We start from the raw sequence: 19,337 nt of genomic DNA on the forward strand, positions 1-19,337 counted from the left end.
CTTCTCTTTGAGAAGACATAAAATATATGAATAAATTAACCTACTCAAATAAATGGACAAGCATATATTTTCATAGGGATAAGAAAGCCAGTCTGACCCAAAAACTAAAATGGCTCACCCAACATTTTCTGAGCACCTTCTAAGTGCCAGGCTCCTATGGGGAACTGGGAAATTTTAGAACAGGAAGGATGCTACCCATTCCCACCTTAAAATACATTTGCTAATGCCCAGAACATACAGAATGCTCATATTTTGTAAGCTACTCTCAATGATGTACACATTTCTGCTCCCATGAGTTAAATACATATCAAAAATCTGTTTATACCTGTTAAAAGTAACCTGATTGGACCTAAGGTGGAATTACTTTTGCTAAACCCCATGTCAGCAAACCAAAACTTAACTAGGTTTCCATCTTTGGTTCTCCTTGGAAGTCCTAGGTCAACCAATCAGCACTTGGCCTGCTTAGTACCATTTACCTTACCCAACTCCAAGGTTTCTCTTGGCTCCATATAAGGAAAGTAACCCTGCTCTGGCCTTGGCTGGGTAATCAGTTGCTTATAGCATCATCCTGATAACCAAGGTTGAAGGTTCATCCCCAATCAGGGCACATGCAAGAAGCAACCAATGAGTGCATGGGTAGGTGGAGCAACAAATCAATATCGGTGTCTCTCTCTTCCCCTTTTTCACTCTCCATAGAATTAAAAAGAAAAAAAATGATCTTGCTTTAACCAATTAGCTAATGCCCAATATAACTTCTGTGTTCCTGCACACTTTGGTGCATAAAAAATCTCTCACCTTTTACAGCTCTTTGGAAGTCCTTTCTATTTGCTACATTGGATGCTGTCCAATTCATGAATGTTTGAATAAAGCCTGCCAGACCAGTAAACTCTATGCAAAATTTTCTTTTAATGTGCCCAAACCTGGTTATGTCACTTAGGTACTCATTGTTGCAACTGTATAAATTAATACTATGTAAACATCACAAATGAACAAAAATATAGCTACAAAATTAGAAACTTATTATTTCTATAAAACCAAGTTGAATACTTTGGAAATTATCCATAAAGGAATATTATTTTCCTTAAATTTTTTTGAAAATTTGGTTTTAAGACAACTACAAAAGACTGAGTAAAAACATTCTATAACACTAGAATTCTATAGTCAGCTTGCTTCAAAGTTTCTCAAGTCTCAAGCTATTTTAAAGAAACTGAAACTAGAAAATATGGAAGTTATTATATGGACACAATATATACAAAAACAATGATTCAGCACTCCAATGAGAGGATCCATATTGAATGAAAAATTTCTACCCTAAGTGAAAAGATTAGCCTCCTACATTGCCCATTACTACCAGAACAATGTTAGTAGCAGTAACCTTGCATTTGAATGCTTCCTGAAGTCAAGTTATTCTACCTAAAACTAAGATCCCCCTATAGGGTAGCAAAATTTCAAAATAAAATATATACAGTATTTATTACAGCACTATTTATAACAGTAAGACTCTAACCACAACCCAACAGTAGAATAATATGGGATTGGTTGAATAAACTACAAAACATTCACACAATGAAGTATGGTAAAGCTGCAAAAACAAGCATAAAGAACATCTCTGTATAGTTGTACTGAGTGATCTCCAGGAAATAGTAGGAAGAGCAAAAAGCAAGTTATGTATAGTTTGCTACCATTCATCTAAGAATGGACTGGAAGGCAACAAAAAGTATGCACATAAGAGTGAATATGCATGCACCCATATTTGCTTATGCTTTAAATAGAATGAGGGGGAGAAAGGAACAGAGGTAGAGTAGGGAACAAATACCAAAGCTATATTGTTTTGATTCCACTTTGTTCTACAGGCTTGGCTCTAGGGCTCTGCACATTTTCCATAAGTATTAATAAAAAAAAATCTAAAAATTTTTTAATCCCTAAAATTCAAAAACAAAATGAAAACAAACCTAAATATTTATTGAATCAGTGGAGTAATCATGCAAAACAGAATCACTTCAAATGACTTAAAACACGTATTTGGAGGACTCCTGGTTAAACTGGAGGCATAGGTAAACAATGCTAGCCTGCTAGCACAACCACATCAAAATTACAACTAAAATATAAAACAGCTATCACTCAGACCATCAGAAGTCCAGCTGAATGGAAGTCTAACAACTACAAAATTAAACGAAACCACACCCAGCAAGACTGGTAGTCAAGGTGAAAACATGGAATAGGCTGGTCCCACATCCACATGGTGGATAAAAATTTCGGGAGGGATATCTCAGGAGCGAGGAGTCCCAGCCCCATACTAGGTACCCTCGGGCCAGGATTCCAGTGGCAGGAAGATAAGTCCCCATAATTTCTAGCTGCAAAAACAAGTGGAGATTGAGTCAGTGGAAGAAACTTCTGGAGTTCCAAGCAACTCCCCCTGAAGAACCCATATGTGGACTGACTCAGATTCACTCTCTCTGAGCTCCAGCACCAGTGTAGCAGCTTAAAGGTACCAGTGGCATACTGGGAGAAACTGAAGTGTCCAGAATCAATGTGAGAGCTGAGGGACAGTTTTCTCTCAGACAGAAAGGCGGGCAGAGGCCACTGTCTCCTTCTGAGCCCTCCCCTGACAAACTACAGAGCCAGCAAGACAGTGCCATATCAACCTAGTTAATACTGTTTGCCCAGCCCTGGAGGTCCCCTGAGACTGCATCCAACCCAGTTTACCAGTTCATCCAAACTATTAACCATGACATCCATAAGAATCGCTGGTCCTGGGTCATGCTTCATAACTTGCTAAATCCTATCAAAAAGGAACAGCTGGCTTCAGCGAGCCCCTAAGCATCATACCTCTTCCTAAGTGGTCCCAGGCCCGGCACTAGAAGTAGCCAGCCTAGATTCACAATTTGGCTTCACCAGAGAATCTCTAAGCACAGCACAAGTAGCAGACATCTCATACTACTCTACAGCTCATGCAAGGTGGCCATGGGAAGAACACAGGTGGGGGTAGACCCTGTCCTGTACCACCTGGGAAATCCAAGGGCCTGCACATGCAGTGGACAACTACAGACAACATCACAGCACCACCACCCTGCCCCTGCACAGCTGATCCTCCAAGCAGGGCAGAGGTTGGTGGTCAGTGGTCAAAGCCAATCCTTGCAGCTTATTGGCCTGGGTAAATCACTTTCATTGATTTGTCAACAGCAATCAAGAATCAACTAAAAAAGTGGGTATACTCAACCCATATGGAGGGCACAGTCCAAGTACCCAGCTTGGATGATAGCGGAGACTGTGCCATCGGACCCTACAGGACATCTACTACATCAGGCCGTGCTATCAAGACGGAGTCATAGCAGCTCTACCTAATGCATAGAAACAAACACAGAGAGGCTGCCAAAATGACAAGAAAAAGAAACATGGTCCAAATGAAAGAACAGATCAAAACTCCAGAAAAAGAACTAAACAAAACGGAGATAAGCAATCTGTCAGATGCAGAGTTCAAAGCACTCGTTATAATGATGTTCAAGGAACTTAGTGAGGGCTTCAACAACATACAAAAGATCCAATAAGAAACAGTATTTACTAATGTGAAATTAAGAACAATTTATTACAGGGAAACAACAGTAGAGTGGATAAAGCCTAGAATCAAATCAATGCTTTGAAACATAACGAAGCAAAAAAAACAACCAATCAGAACAACAAGAAAAAAGAATAAAAAATAAACAAAACAAGGACAGTGTAAGGAGCCTGTGGGACAACTTCAAGCATTCCAACACACATCATAGGGGTGCCAGAAGGAGAAAAAAAGAAGCAAGGAACTGAAAAATCTATTTGAAAAAATAATGAAAGAAAGCTGCCCTGCTTTGGTGAGAGAAATAGATACGCAAGTCCAGGAAGCACAGAATCCCACCCAAGATGAATGCAAAGAGGCCCACTCCAAGACTCATCATAATTAAATTGCCAAAGGTTAAAGATAAAGAGAATCTTAAATGCAGCAAGAGAAAGCAGTTATCTACAGGGGCATCCCCATAAGACTGTCAGCTGATTTCTCAAAAGAAACTTTGTAGGCTAGAAGGGAGTGGCAGGAAATATTCAAAGTCATGAAAAGCAGGGACCTACAGCCAAGATGGCTCAACCCAGCGAAGCTATCATTTAGAATCAAAGGCCAGATGAAGTGCTGCTTCCCAAACAAGAAAAAACTAAAAGAGCCCTGGCTGGCGTAGCTCAGTGGATTCAGTATGGGCTGCGAACCAAAGCATCACAGGTTCGATTCCCAGTCAGGGTACATGCCTGGGTTGCAGGCCATGACCCCCAACAACCGCACGTTGATGTTTCTCTCTCTCTTTCTCCCTCCCTTCCCTCTCTAAAAAATAAATAAGTAAAATCTTAAAAGAGTTCATCACCACGAACCATTATTATATATAATGTTAAACAGACTTCATTAAGAAAAAAAGACTGAAACTATAAACAATAAATGGTAATAAAATATATGTCTATCAACAATTAAATCTGGACCTATGGCCAAGATGGAGGCACAGCAAATACACTTTGCCTCCTCACACAACCAAAAGAAAGACACCAACAAATTTAAAAACACTAATTCAAAAGAACCTATGTACCCCAATGTTCATAGCAGCACAATTTACAATAGCCAAGTGCCAATGTAAGTGGCCACCAGTAAATAAGTGGATCAAAAACTTGGTACATTTACACAGTGAAATACTATGCAGCAGAAAGAAAGAAGGAATTCCTACCCTTCCCGACAGCTCGTATGAATCTGGAGAGGATTATGCTAAGCAAAATAAATCAGGCGGTCGAAGACAAATACCACATGATCTCAGCTATAAGTGGAACCTAATCAACAAAACTAACAAGCAAGCAAGCAAAATATAACCAGAGACATTGAAATAAAAAAATAAACTGACAGTAACCAGAGGTGCGGTGGGAGAGGAATAATGAGGGAAAATAGGGAAAGGGCCGTCAAGGACATGTATAAAGGACACATGGACAAAGCCAAAGATGGTAGGTTCAAGGGTGGGAAGCAGGGATGTGTAGGGCAGGGTGGCGTGGTGGGGTGAAAATAGAGACAACTATACTTGAACAACAATACTTGAACAAAACTGTACTTGAACAAAAACAAGTTGTAGTACATATATAAAATGGAGTATTACTTGGCTGTAAAAAAAAAAAAAATTAAATCTTACCACTTGCTGCTGTGTGAACAGACCTAGACGGTATTATGCTAAGTAAAATAAATCAGATGCAGAAAGACAAATATCTTACAATTTCACTTATATGTGAAATCTACAGATCAAAATAAATGAACAACATTAAAACAAACTCATAAATCAGAGAATACACTAACAGCTGCCAGGGGACAGGGGTATATGGGGACTGGATTAAAAAAGTGAATGGATTAAGAAGTACAGATTGGGAGTAATGAAACAGTCATGAGGATGTTAAATACAGCACAGGATATAAAGGCAATAATACTGTAATAACTATGTGTGGTGCCAGATGGGTACTACAAATATTGGGGAGAACACTTTGTAAAGTATATGATTATCTAACCACTATGCTGTACTTCTGAACTAATATAAAATAATATTGAATGTAAATTATAATTAAAAAGTAGTAAAAAATAAAGTAAAAATAAAAATAGTACATATATATAAAGGGTATAAAGGAATGAGAAAAAAAAGCAGTAACACTCCAAATGATTAATGGGAAAAACACATGCACAGCCAATTTACAAAAGAAACTAATGAACCTTTACAGGAAAAAGAAAAACAGTAAAATATCAAATGTACCAATAATTTAAACAGGCAAAGAAGGACAAACATAAGATGTTTTCCACCTGTTAAATCACCTATTTTCTTTTTTAACAGCACTCGACTTTGGCAAGGACACCAAAAGGGTCAGTCAACAATCTGTAGTAGAAGTGTTAATTCTGATGTCAGTAAAGCAGTTTAGTAACATGAATCAAGACCCTTAAAAATAAATGGTAAAGGTAGTCAAATATATGATGACAGAAGGAGTTTTGCCTGTGGATGGTAAACACACAAAGCAAAAGCAGATTATGTATTATAGGATTATATCCTTGAAACCTATATGATTTCATTAACTAATGTCACCCCCAATAAATTTAATTTAAACAATATACATACCATCTCACCCAGTAATTCTAATTCATGACATTATTCTAAAGAAATTATCTGAACTGTGGTTTAAAATGTATACCCAAAGATAGCCATTAAAAGATATTTACAGTAGCAAAAATTTTTTAAATACACTATATACCAGTAAAAACAACTGACAAACAGTTAACTAAATTAGAATATAACCATAAAATGCAATTATTTAGTAAGTTATTAAGATGGGAATTATTATACAATAAATGTTAAGAGAATAAAGTTTATAAAATAAACATGCATTCAGAATGACCTGGACTAGGTAAAAAAAAATATTTAAAGCCCAGAATAAAAGTACTAATGACAAACACTGATTGTTTGAGAATGAATATAAACAAGTACTATGAACACCTGTTCCAAGTGGAGTTTATCTATCTTCTTGCCCATCCTTCACCACTTGCCCCCACCCAAGACAGTTACCATTCCTTACACAGTGAGTCATGAGCAGTTACCTGCCTCACTCCCTGAGCACTCCAAGCATTTCTTATGGCACAGTTATCATCCCTGGTTGCACTCACTAAATATTTGTTGCTTTATATTTACAATTCTCCCACTTCATATTATCCATGTGAAAAAAATTATTGACTATATAATTGCTAAAGTAACCTCAAAAATGAAATCAAAATTGAACATTGAAGTTCATCAAGAAGCAGTTTCTCGTTCCCACGGTCTTTCAAATAAAAACAATAAGGAGTAAACACCCCTGAAATTTTCTCTCAAAACCACAAACTCCCAGGCAGGCTTCAGACAACATAAAGATGTCACATACCTGTTGTTTGCTAGGACTACCAGTGTAACTGTCAGCTCACTCTCACGTCAAAGAACATCTGTCTTTAAGTCTAATCATTAGCTGCCACCAAAAAACACACCCATCTGGGTGTTACAGTGCTCAGCCACTACCCAAGCCGACACCTAACTCTAACTCTACCCTGTTCCCCACTGATTCCACCTTTAACTTGGCAAGTTTCCACCTAATTAGCTGAGCAGAGCACAATCAGGGGGAGGAGGCTGTGAGAAAGGCTGGCAACATGCAGAAACCAGATAAGAGCAGGATGGCCATAACTGTAGCAGAGAGCTGGCTGAGAGGCATCCATGAGTCAGTGGTTCTCAACTTGGGTGATTTTACTGCCCAGGGTACTTTTGACAGTCTTTTGGAGCTATCTTTTTGGTTGGCATAACTATGGGGTTGCTACTGGCACTAGTAGGAAGAGGCAGGGATGCGGCTAAACCTACGATGCACAGGACAGCCCCAGAACAAAGAAATATCTAGCATCAAATGTCAACAGTGCTAAGGTTGAGAAGCCTATCATAAACTGATTTATCCACTAGTACACTGGAGTCTAATCCCTACTCAGGAATAGGACACCCATTATGTAAAGGAGACCTGAGGTAGTTTAGGAAACACACACACACACACACACACACACACACACACACACACGGGCATACACATCTCTCCTCAACCAGATGCTAAGAAAGGGTAACAAAACTGTTCCTTTGGTGGCCAAAATCCTATGTCAGGAATTAGGAAAGAGATTATAATTTAACAAAAATAAAAATACCTTTTTCCCCAAGAGTTTGTACCCCACCTATCATATTTCTTCAAAAACTGCTTCACAGAAGAAACTATAAGAAGATAATATTATCAAAATTGCCCAGATTAGTAAACATCTCCAGAGATGTTGGCAAAGCACCCACATAGTGGATGACAAATTTAGCTGCATATCTCAACAGGACCTAAGAACTCAAACTCACAGTTCCCAGCTTTGCTTAAAGGAAAGTGGTAAGCATTCAAAGATCACTCAAAATAAAAGAGTAATAGTGCTGCGCTTCCCAGATGAATAATCAAAATCTAGAGTTAAGAGCAAGGTTTTTAAAATTCAGAATAATACTTAGTCTACACGTCGACCAACAACAAATTGCAGACAAAAAAAAAGTAGTATATAGCCCCAACTGGTGTGGCTCAGTGGACTGAACACTGGTCTGCAAACCAAAGGGTCGCCAGTTCAATTCCCAGTCAGGACACATGCCTGGGTTGTAGGCCAGGTCCCCGGTTGGAGGTGGAGGAAAGGCAACCACACTGATATTTCTCTCCCTCTCTTTCTCCCTCTCTTCCCCTCTGTGTAAAAATAAATAAAATAATTCTTTTTAAAAAAGTAGTATATGAATCATTAGTATAATTCAGTTAAAGTTAGTGAGTATGGTGCCATACCACATATGGTTTTTTTCTTGATTACTTTAATACTTATTATGTCATGATTTCTACCCATTGGAGACCAGAAGATCAGAAAAGTCATGTAACACCATTTCTAGCTCAGGCTTAAATAAGTTGGACCTGACTCTAACAATCATTTGCCAGTATGACCTTAAACTTCATCCTTTCAGGGTTAGGAAGCATAGAGCACTTAAAGTGACCCATTTCTATGCTGGGCAGGAGTAAGTTTTAGAAATGTGTCCATAAACTGAATCAAGAGTGCCTCCCTTCTATCTACTGTTGTTCATTTCACTCTAGATTAGAATCAGGTAAAAAAATCTAATTATTCTCAAAGTATCAGCCCTTAATATTTCTGTAAAATTATCTTACCCTCCCCACCCTAAACCATTTCCTCTCCAGATTGTAAAACGTGTTCTCCTCATGAACTGTGTTATAATTAATTCAATTATGATTCAGTGGGACACAAATAAACAGAATGGAAGAACTAGATGGAATTGTAGAGATTGACTGATTCAAACCCAACCCCACTTTTATAAATGAGTCAAAGTAGGCAGAGAGAGATGATGCAAGGCTGCTTGCCAGAGGTTAAGCAGTTACTCAGAAAGTCGGGAGTGCAACTCACATTTCCTAACTCTGAAGTCTAATACCCTCAGAACTATACCAAGTTGTATGAAATGCTGTGCTGGTAACAAAATTGACACAATTTTAAGTTTTATGATAAAAGAGAAAAAATATTTTCAGTTTCAACAAGTTAAAAAAACCTCACATGATCACAACCACCCTATGAAGTAGCTAGTGTAACTTAATATCTCCACTGTATAGATGCAGAAACCCCAGCCTACAGTCACACGCTAAGTGCTAAGCTGGCTCCAAAGCCCATATCCTTAATTACTATGCTACCTGGGTAAGTACTACAGCATCCCTAACATTATCACCACTAAATTAACAAACTTAAGACTCCCAGGAATTCCTCAAAATTTTAGTGCTTTGATAGAATCTAATATAAAAGCTACCCTTCCTGAGAATATATTTAATTTTTTAAGAAATCAAGATAAATCTAAATGTTTATAGCATGTAGCCTCCCAGCATAAAATAAAAGTTCATTTTAACTTAAAAATCAGATTATAGCAGTAAAGTACCATCTTCCACATCAACTATCCTGAAGAAATTCACCTAAAAGCAACCTAACCCTTCTGGGAGTAACACAGAAGGAATCCATTTATGGCACAGAGTTTCTTGAGAAATCTTAGCCAAGCAGTTTCAAGCTGTCAGTCATTTCCAAAGGCTCTTCCACATGGGACTGATCATGTGCCATGAACAAAGTAACTACCAAATAAAATGTTCCATCTGCCTAATTCATACAAATGTAATAAAACAAGAATAATAAAGTACAAATTCCAAGATGGCTGCAGAGTACGTGGAAGCTACATTCATCTGCTCCCAGCACCAAACTCAGATTTATAGCTAAATTATAGAGCAATCATCCTGAATAAACAACTGAAGGCTAGCTGAACTAACATACTATAACCAAGGATTTATGTAAGAAGCCACACAGAGACTGGTAAAAAGGGCAGAGACATGGACAGGGTTGGATCCTGCACCCACATGTGGTGGCTGTGAAGCTGGAGGGAATCTCTGCTGCAAAACTCCCTCCCGCAAAGAGCACGGGGGCGGGGGGGGTCGTCTCAGCCCCATGCAGGGATCCCCAGCCCAGAACAACAAAACAGGAAGAGGAGCCTGCATAGCATGTGGTGGTGAAAATTAGTGGGAATTCAATCCCGGTGGGAGAGAAAGGAGTCCGCTAGAGACCCAGATGCCACTTTCCCAGGGTGATGCACCAGCCTGGGGAGTACACTGTCCAGTCCTCCAACTACTGGTGACAAAGGGGTGCCCTACAAAGGTGTATACTGGCTGCACCCAGCAGGGACCCTTGGGGCACTCTTTTTCTGGAGAACCTCTTAGTGGAGACTCAGACAGTGAATGAACTATGCAGCTTCAGAAAGGGGACTGACCATTCTCCATCTGAAAGTGCACAGCCGGCACCCCACCCCTAACCTGTTGAATCACTTGGTCTGCCCTTTCACTACCTGTGGCCCTGTCCTCCTGAATTCAGTCCAGCATGGGGCACAAAGTGCTGTGCAGAGCTGGGACTTGCTGAGCACGTCTCCTGGGAAGGCTTTTGTCTGGGAATCAGATAGGTGGGTGCTGGGGTTGTGTGGCTATATCACCCCTGTGAACTCAGCCCATTTTATTCCCCCAACCAGAGACTTATTTGACCTACCTTTCTGGCAGCTGAGAGCCTCACCTTGCTGAGTTCAGTCCCATGGCAGGTGGGAGGAATCTGTTAGCTGCTCAGAGCCGGGACCTTTGGTGCATGCCTCCTTCAGACACTTTTACCCTGGAAAATGAACAAGTGCCTGCCCCCTCTGACAGAATTGTTGCCACTAACCCCAAAGGGAGACTATTTGGATCTGCCCTCCCTAGTCCTGGTGGCCCTACCTGCTAAGCTAGCAACATGGGGTGGGGAGGAATAGAGTGCTGTTTGGAGTTGGGTCATTCGCATTTGGAATGTTTCTCCCTTGGAGGCTACTGTCTGAGACCAAAACTAAGTGTTTGGCCCTTTCCCATGGCTCTGCAGTCACCACCCCCAGTAAGAGGCTCTTTTGATCTGTCCTCCAGAGCTCCAGTGACTCCACCCTCCAGAGCTTGCACAGGAAGAGAGGATGGCTCGCCACACCCAACCTGAACCTGTGGCACCTCCTACTGGGGGAGCTAGAGTTGGAGGCTCTAGCAGACACTGAGGACACTGAGTGGTTTTGTCTCAAGAGTAGGGGCCACTTTCTCCTCATTGAGTACCTAACTGCATGGCCCCCATGCAGGAGACCCTCACAGCCCTCGTTGCCATGCCCCACAGACCTTGTGACATGTGGAAGGGTATGTCTCAGCCAGCTGGGACTCATTCCACAGTCTTTCTTCAGAATGCTCTGGAGTAAGACCAGGCAACAACAAGGGGAAGCAGAGTAGCTGACATGTGAAGGTAGACCTCAGGAAGCCTAAAACCTTTTATAGATCTGCCCCAAGCTCTTAGCTGGATGAAGCCAACCCTTGTACAGACCCAGCTTTTCCCCTAACACACACACCCAAGCTCAGTAGATGCAGCCACACACAGTGAATAGCACAGTAGCTCCAGACAGACAGTCTAAGGCTGGTTACAATCAACCTGTACCTGAACACCAACCAGGTACACCTGGAACTAACACAACTAATTGTGGGCTTCAGAACACACCAGACTGAACTAGCCACACAAGCATCACACCCAAAGGGGAATTCTGGCAGACACCAGACCCTGCCGAGAACAATTCTATTTCAAAGGGAAGCCCCTGCACAGCAACTTACACATGGTGATTGACGTTTAGTCTTACATAGTCAGCCAGACTTAAGAATTAACTCTACCCACAAAAGGGCCAACAGCATTTAAGACTCAGTTATAACAGGTGGGTACACATATGCCACATGATACATTACTGAATCACCAAGCTCCAATAATATGAAAGATTGTGCCACTGAACCCAACAAGGCACCTACCATAAAACCATCATAACAAGTTTGGGAATCATAGCATATCTACCTAACACACAGACACAAAATGGGGAGACAAAGAAATATGCCGTAAATAAAAAAAAAAGAAACACCCCCTCGAAAAAGAAAAAGAATTAAATTATATGGAAGCAACCAAGATACCAGATGTAAAGTTCAAAATGATTGATACAAGGATGCTCAAGAACTTTACAGGAATAATGATCTCAGTGAGAACTTAAAAGAAATACTAAGCATTAAAAAGGATATAAAAAAAAACATAAAAAATAACCAGTCAGAAACAAAGAATGCAATATCTGAAATGAAGAATGAACTAGAAAAAAATCAACAGCAGGTTAGGTAAAGCAGAGAATCAAATCAGTGATTTAGACAAAAAGAAAAAAAACACCCAAGTAGAAAAACAAAAAGAAAAAAGAATTTTAAAAAATTAGGAAAGTCTAAGGGACCTCTGGGACAATATCAAGTATAACAACATCTGCATCATATGGGATTCAGAAGAAGAAAGTGAGCAAGGGATCTATAGCCTGTTTGAAGAAATAATGGCTGAAAACTTCCCTAACCTGTTGAAGGAAGAGGATACACACGTCTATGAAGCAAAGAGAGTCCCAAACAAGATGAACCCAAAGAGGCCCACATCAAGACACATCATACTTAAAATGGCAAAGGTTAAACACAAAGAATCTTAACAGCAGCAAGAGAAAAACAGTTACCTACAAAGTAGCTCCCATAAGTTTGTCAGCTGATTTCTCAACAGAAATACTTCAGGCCAGAAGGGAATGACATGAAATATTTAAAGTGATGAAAAGTCAGAATCTGCAACCAAGACTACTCCATCCAGCAAGACTATATTAAAAATTGAAAGCAAAATAAAGACCTTCCCAGAACTGCCTCCCCAACCCACCAAAAAAGCTAAAGAAGCTCATTACTGCCAAAACAGTATTGCAAGAAACGTTAAAAGGCTTGCTTAAAAGGAGGAGGAGGAGAAGCAGCAATAGTGGAGGACAGTGAAACATAGGTAGAAAAAATAAAATGGTAGTAAATAAGTGCCTATCAATAATAACCTTAAATGTTAACTTAAATGTAAATGGATTAAATGTTCCAATCACAGGACATAGGGCAGCTGAATGGATAAGAAAACATGACCCATATATATGCTATCTACAGAGACCACCTCAGAACAAAAGGAAATCAAGTCTAATCAGAAAGGGGGCACAGAGGTTTCAACAGTATGAATAATAATCTATTTTTTAATTATTAATATGCAAATTACACATTTTTGTGTGTGTAACACATTTCATAAACATTTTTCCAAAGGGCTACACTGACATTTGAAGATCTTCCTAATATAGATACACACTTAAGAATTTAGCATCACAGTGAATCAAAAACTACCTGTACACAGGGGCTTCCGGCTGAGATAGAAGAGTAAGTAGATACACTTAACTTCCTTGCACAACCAGAAGAAGGATACCAATTTAAAAACAGAAAACAAACAGAACTACCAGAAAATTGAACTGTATGGAAGTCCAACAATCAACAGGTTAAAGAAGAAACATTCATCCACACTGGTGGGAAGGGCCAAGATGGGAAGCTGCCTAGAGAGGATGCCTGGCAAGGAAGCAGTTAGCAGACCAAGCAAGCAAGGCAGTGGCTGGTGGACTAGGCAGTCCCACATTCATGTGTGGGTAAACAAGGAGGAAGAACTGGGGAGCAAAACACAGCACAGAACGCAGGGCTCCAGTGTAGGAAAAGAAACCTTCAAAACGACTGGCTACAAATACCTGTGCGAGTTGAAGAAACTGCCAGTCTCACAGGAGAGTCCACTGAAGGGGCTCATGGGGTCCTTAAAGTACACAAACCCACCCACCTGAGAATCTGCACCAGAAGGGCCCAATTTACTTGTGGGTGGCAAGGGAAGTAACTGAAGGAGGGGCAGAAGCCAAGCAAATGGTATTGTTCCCTCTCTAACGCCTCACCCACACACAGCACCACAACCCAGCAACTTGTGTTGCCCCACTCTGGCAAATACCTAAGGATCTGTCCCTTACAACATAACAGCTGCCAAATGAAGGAAAAGATCAAAACTCCAGAAATAATTAAGTGACAAGGAGATAGCCAATCTATCAGATGCAGAGTTCAAAACACTGGTAATCAGGATGTTCACAGAAATGATTGAGTATGGATGCAAATACACAAAGAAGTGAAGGATATGCAAAGTAAAATAAAGAAAAAGTATACAGGCAACCAACAGTGAAGGGAAGAAAACTGGGACTCAAATCAACAATTTGCAACAGAAGGAAGAAATAAACATCCAACCAGAACAGACTGAAAAAACAAGAATTCAAAAAATGAGGAAAGGCTTAGGAACCTCCAGGACAACTTTAAATGTTCAAATATCCAAATTACAGGGGTACCAGAAGGAGAAGAGGAAGAGCAAGAAACTGAAAATGTATACGAAAAAATAAGAAGGAAAACGTCCCCAATCTGGTGAAGGAAATAGACTCCAGGAGCTCAAGAAGCCCAGGGAGTCCCAAAGAAATTGGACCCAAGAAGGAAAACATCAAGACACATCATAATTAAATTGCCCAAGATTAAAAATAAGGAGACAATCTTAAAAGCAGCAAGAGGAAATGAATTATCCACGAAGGAGTTCCATAAGACTATAAGATGATTTCTTAAGAGAAACATTACAGGCAAGAAGGGGCTGGAAGAAGTATTCAAAGTCATGAAAGGCAAGGACCTACACCCAAGGTTACTCTATCCAGTAAAGCTATCATTTAGAATGGAAGGGCAGATAAAGTGCTTCCCAGATAAGCTCAAGTTAAAGGAGTTCATCATCACCAAGCCCTTATTACATGAAATATTGAAGGGACTTATCTAAGAAAAAGAACATCAAAACTATGAACAGTAAAATGACAACTCACAATGATCAACAACCAAACCTAAAAAAACAAAAACAAAATCAACTAAGCAAACAACTAGAACAGGAACAGATTCACAGAAATAGAGATCACATGGAGGGTTATCAGCAGGGAGGTTGGGGGGAGAACAGGGGAAAGGGTACAGGGAATAAGAAGCATAAATGGTGAGTACAAAGTAGAAGGGGGAGGTTAAGAATAGTATAGGAAATTGAGAAGCCAAAGAACTTGTATGTACAACCCATGGATATGAACTAAGGGGGAGAAAACACTCGAGGGAAGGTGGGTACAGGGTAGAGAGGGGTGAAGAGGAGAAAAGGTGGGACAACTGTAATAGGATAATCAATAGCATATACTTAAAATTTTTTTAAAGACTACCTGTAAACAAAATTATCAACAATTTTTAATTCAACCAAGTATATGCTTTGTAGAACTGAATAATGGATTCTCTACCCTTTCCTGCTTCTTCCCACTTTTCTTGTAAACCTGTCTTCCTAACCCCACTTTTACCACCATAACCTACATTAAATACCACCCTCTCCAGAAAGTTATGCCATTCTATCTATCCTCCTCTCAATTTCAATTGCATTTCTACCACTTCAAGGTCCTCATCACATTATCCTTGAATTTCACCTGATTTAACTCCTATATAACTTGTGAATTACAACACTGATCACAGCAGCCTGTCACAGAAGGTACTCAGTTTTTTGTTGAATAATGAATTAATTAATTAATTAGAAAATTCAGGCATTTCAGAGTGAGTTAAGAAACTGGATGTGGCCCTGGCTGGTGTAACTCAGTGGATTGAGTGTGGGCCTGTGAACCAAGGGGTCTCCAGTTCGATTCCCAGTCAGGAGACATGCCTAGGTTGCAGGCCAGGTCCCCGGTACCAGGAGCTTGAGAGGCAACCACACAGTGACGTTTCTCTCCCTCTCTTTCTCCTTCTCTTCCCCTGTCTAAAAATGAATAAATAAAAATCCTTAAAAAAAGAAAGAAAGAAACTGGATCTGGCCTGGTTAAAAAAAACACACAAATAAAAACCTACAAAAATTACAAATAAAAATTTACACTCCTTGAAAAATCATCTCAACATTTTGAGAATCTTCAAAATACAGTGGAACCTCAGTTCTTAATTCATTCCAGAAAATTGTTCAAGAAGTGATTTGACAACCAAATTTCCTTTTGTTTGTAGCCTAAGACATGATAGAGATGTCAGCATGAAAGGGTTGTCAGATTGTTGAGACCTGAAGTTTCTGTTAGATAACTGAGACATTTTTTTCATGGACAACTTGGTCAAGAACCAAATTTCTCAAAAACTGAGAGTAGACTGTATAGCAAAGAAAAAATATAACATTAAAATACAAAATATGTATAGTGGTTATACTAATCATTTTCTATATTCAAAGGGGGGCAAATCAAAAGGCATAAGAAGTTCCTCAAAGATTATTTACCATCAGAGCAGTCCACTGCTTGAGAAAATATTGTGAAGTCAATCATGTAACTTTAGAACAAGTAGGGTTATAACATATCTTTTATAATGAGGAAAAATACAGTACATATGATTTTAAGACTGAAATTTGTTACTTTCAGATATCTGGCAAAACTTGTTTTTAATAACCCCAGTTATTTGTTTTTGCTTCTAGATATTTAAGTTGTTTATTACCAAAAATATAAATCTAAACATCATGTGATCATGGTAGAAGAGGAACTGCTGGGGGAGGGGCGGCACAAGTGAAACAGAGCTATTCCTCAAGAACTACACACTACTACTGTTAACAAATAGGGGGTCTTGACTAGTTGAATCAATTCATTCTCATCTATGCATTTATAATTTCTGGATCGAATGGTGCAAAAATGTTAGAGCTACAAATTTAGCGAATAAAAAGATAAGCCCAGTTAAACTTGAATTTCAGATAAATAATGAATTGTCTTAGTAAAATATGCCCTATGCAATATTTACATTAAGACTTTATTCACTGTTTATCTTAAATTCCACCTTAACTGTTATGTCCTGTATTTTACATGGCAACCCTAATTGAAGCCAAAAAGTGGAACAGAAATTAATCTAATTTCCATGCTTTATAGGAGAACCTAGGAAGGGAAGGGACTTGTCTAAAACCTAAACCAGAGATCAATGAAGTGAATTTGCTTTGAAAAGAAAAAACATTTCATGAGGTTACCTTGCGTCCCACTGATGGTCCACTTAACCAACAATTCTGACTTACTTCACATAAAATGGACAAGCTAAAAAGAAGGCCATGGTTTTCCTTTTTCAATATCAAACTTCAAGTTTCAGTAAATCTCTTACCAATTAAAAAGATGTATAAAAAAGGTGGTGGTATATTTACACAAAGGAATACTACACGGCCATTAAAAAGGAACTCTCACCTTTTAGAACAGCACTGGATGGATGTGGAGATAATTATGCTAAGTGAAATAAGTCAGTCAGTGAAGGACAAATACCTTATGATCTCACCTATACATGGAATCTAATGAACAAAATAAACTGATGAACAAAATGGAAACAGAGGCATAGATAGAAGACACTGACAGCTGTCAGGGGGAACAGGGACAGATGAAAGAAGGAGAAGGGATTAGCCAAGGTATTATATGAATGTCCCACAGCCACAGACAACAGTGTGGTGATGGCCAGAGAAGAGTGAGGGCTGGGTGCAGGTGGGCAAAAGGGGAAAATTTTATTGTTTAGTGTAAACAATAAAAATAAAGTTTAGCCCTGGCTGGTGAGACTTAGTGGATTGAGCTCAGGCCTGCGAGCCAAAGCCTCATGGGTTTGATTCCCTGTCAGGGCACGTGCCTGGGTTGCAGACCATAACCCCAGTGCGGGGTGTGCTAGAGGCAACCATACATCGATGTTTCACTCCCTCTCTTTCTTCCTCCCTTCCCCATTTCTCTATAAATAAATAAAATCTTTAAAAATAAATAAATAAAGTTTAGAAAACACGCACAAAAAAGAACTATGTGTTTCTCTTAATGTAAAAAAAATTCTTCCTGGTAATTTTTTTTTTTTTGCTTACACAACACCATCTCATATTCTGTTTACATGTTCACTCCATTTCTCCTAGAGCCAGTCCTCTCAAAACACAACATTCTCTTGCTCCAGAGTTTCAAAATTTGGTAGTCACATTATTCCATGATTCTAATGATGTTAGCTTACATACTCATCCACTTCTCTCATTTTTTTTTTCAGTAAAAATGTCCTAACTAATCCATTCAGTTGGTCTTAATAAGTCTTGCAACGTCTCCCACTTCCATTTTGTCTGAGCAACTACACCAGAAATGAGGCACGAGGTCTCACAATTACAAGCATACATATACTTCCCTGGACCTAGGATGCAAGAAAACATGGAGAGAAGAGACTTTATTGGAAATTTTCGGGTTTTTTCCCAGTATACATAAGAAATATACTAACTGTCTAACTGCATGACATATAGTCCAACAAAATCAAAGCAAAAATAAAACTGCACAAACATCAAGGATTCATCTTCCAAATCCCATCAAATTAACAAAAGCACAAAACATTTCCTTAACTCTTTAACAGAGCTTCTCTAACTGTAATCTGAGGCAGATTAAGGTTTCTTTTTATCTTGTTACAAATTGGGTTCCCAAATGAGGTATTAAGAAGGTTCCGTTGCATTAAAAAAAAAAAAAAGCCTAAAAAAACAGTAACATAAACCATTATGACTTTCTCTAAGTTTTCTACTCCACCCGGATGAACAAGAATCCAAATACCATTAGATGAAAGATATAAAGGCAAGCAAAAAATTAGCAATTAAAAGAAAAATATCTACCTATGATGTCCGTCTGACAGCTTCCAATGCATGGAGGTTTCTCTCGAGATCACACACGTCAGACGTAGAAGGTGCGAGTCCACACTTCCATTTTACAGATTCTGGAAACTCAGGCCAAGAGCTAGGGCTGGCCTGTCCAAGGTCTCAGGACCCCTCAAAAGCTGGACTTCAATGGGGATTCCCACCTGGGCCCTCAGCGCAAAATGGATCCTGCGGCCCCTGGCGCGGCCGGTCCCCAACACAGCCTCGCGCCCCCGGGGCAAAAGAGACCACGGACTGGGGTCTCTTCCGCCTTTCTACCAGCTCGGCACCAGGGCTCGAAGTCCGGGCCCAGGATGGCGCAAAACCGCTGCCGCACCCGTCCAGCCCACCTGTAGCGAACCCCACTGCCAACAGCCAACAGCCACACCCCCGGACCCGGGCTCCTCGGAGTTCGAGTGCTGCGGTGACAGCAGCTGCAGGTGGCGTGGGTCCAACCGCCCCGAGTTACCTCAGGTGCACGCAGCGCTCGCGGCCAGGCCGCCAGGGCGCCGCCAGGAGCTTGCAGGAACGCAAAAATAGAAGGGCCGCTGCTCTGGGGCCACAGTCAGATTTACACCTCTCTACTGGAGAACACGGACTTGGCGTC

General features: G+C 40.0%; 1 protein-coding gene across 1 annotated transcript in view; it reads right to left on the bottom strand.

Moving 5' to 3' along the window:
• MARCHF8 (membrane associated ring-CH-type finger 8) overlaps positions 1-18,843 on the bottom strand; it is a 108,690-nt gene extending 89,847 nt beyond the window's left edge. The window contains exon 1 of the mRNA XM_045842269.1: positions 18,710-18,843. The gene's annotated coding sequence lies outside the window, so the exon portion shown is untranslated. The remainder of the gene's footprint in view (positions 1-18,709) is intronic.
• Positions 18,844-19,337: the final 494 nt, after the last annotated feature.

Source organism: Phyllostomus hastatus, unplaced genomic scaffold (assembly GCF_019186645.2).
Source record: "Phyllostomus hastatus isolate PE091 unplaced genomic scaffold, TTU_PhHast_1.1 phas_contig_38, whole genome shotgun sequence".
In the NCBI taxonomy this organism is placed as follows: Eukaryota; Metazoa; Chordata; class Mammalia; order Chiroptera; family Phyllostomidae; genus Phyllostomus; species Phyllostomus hastatus.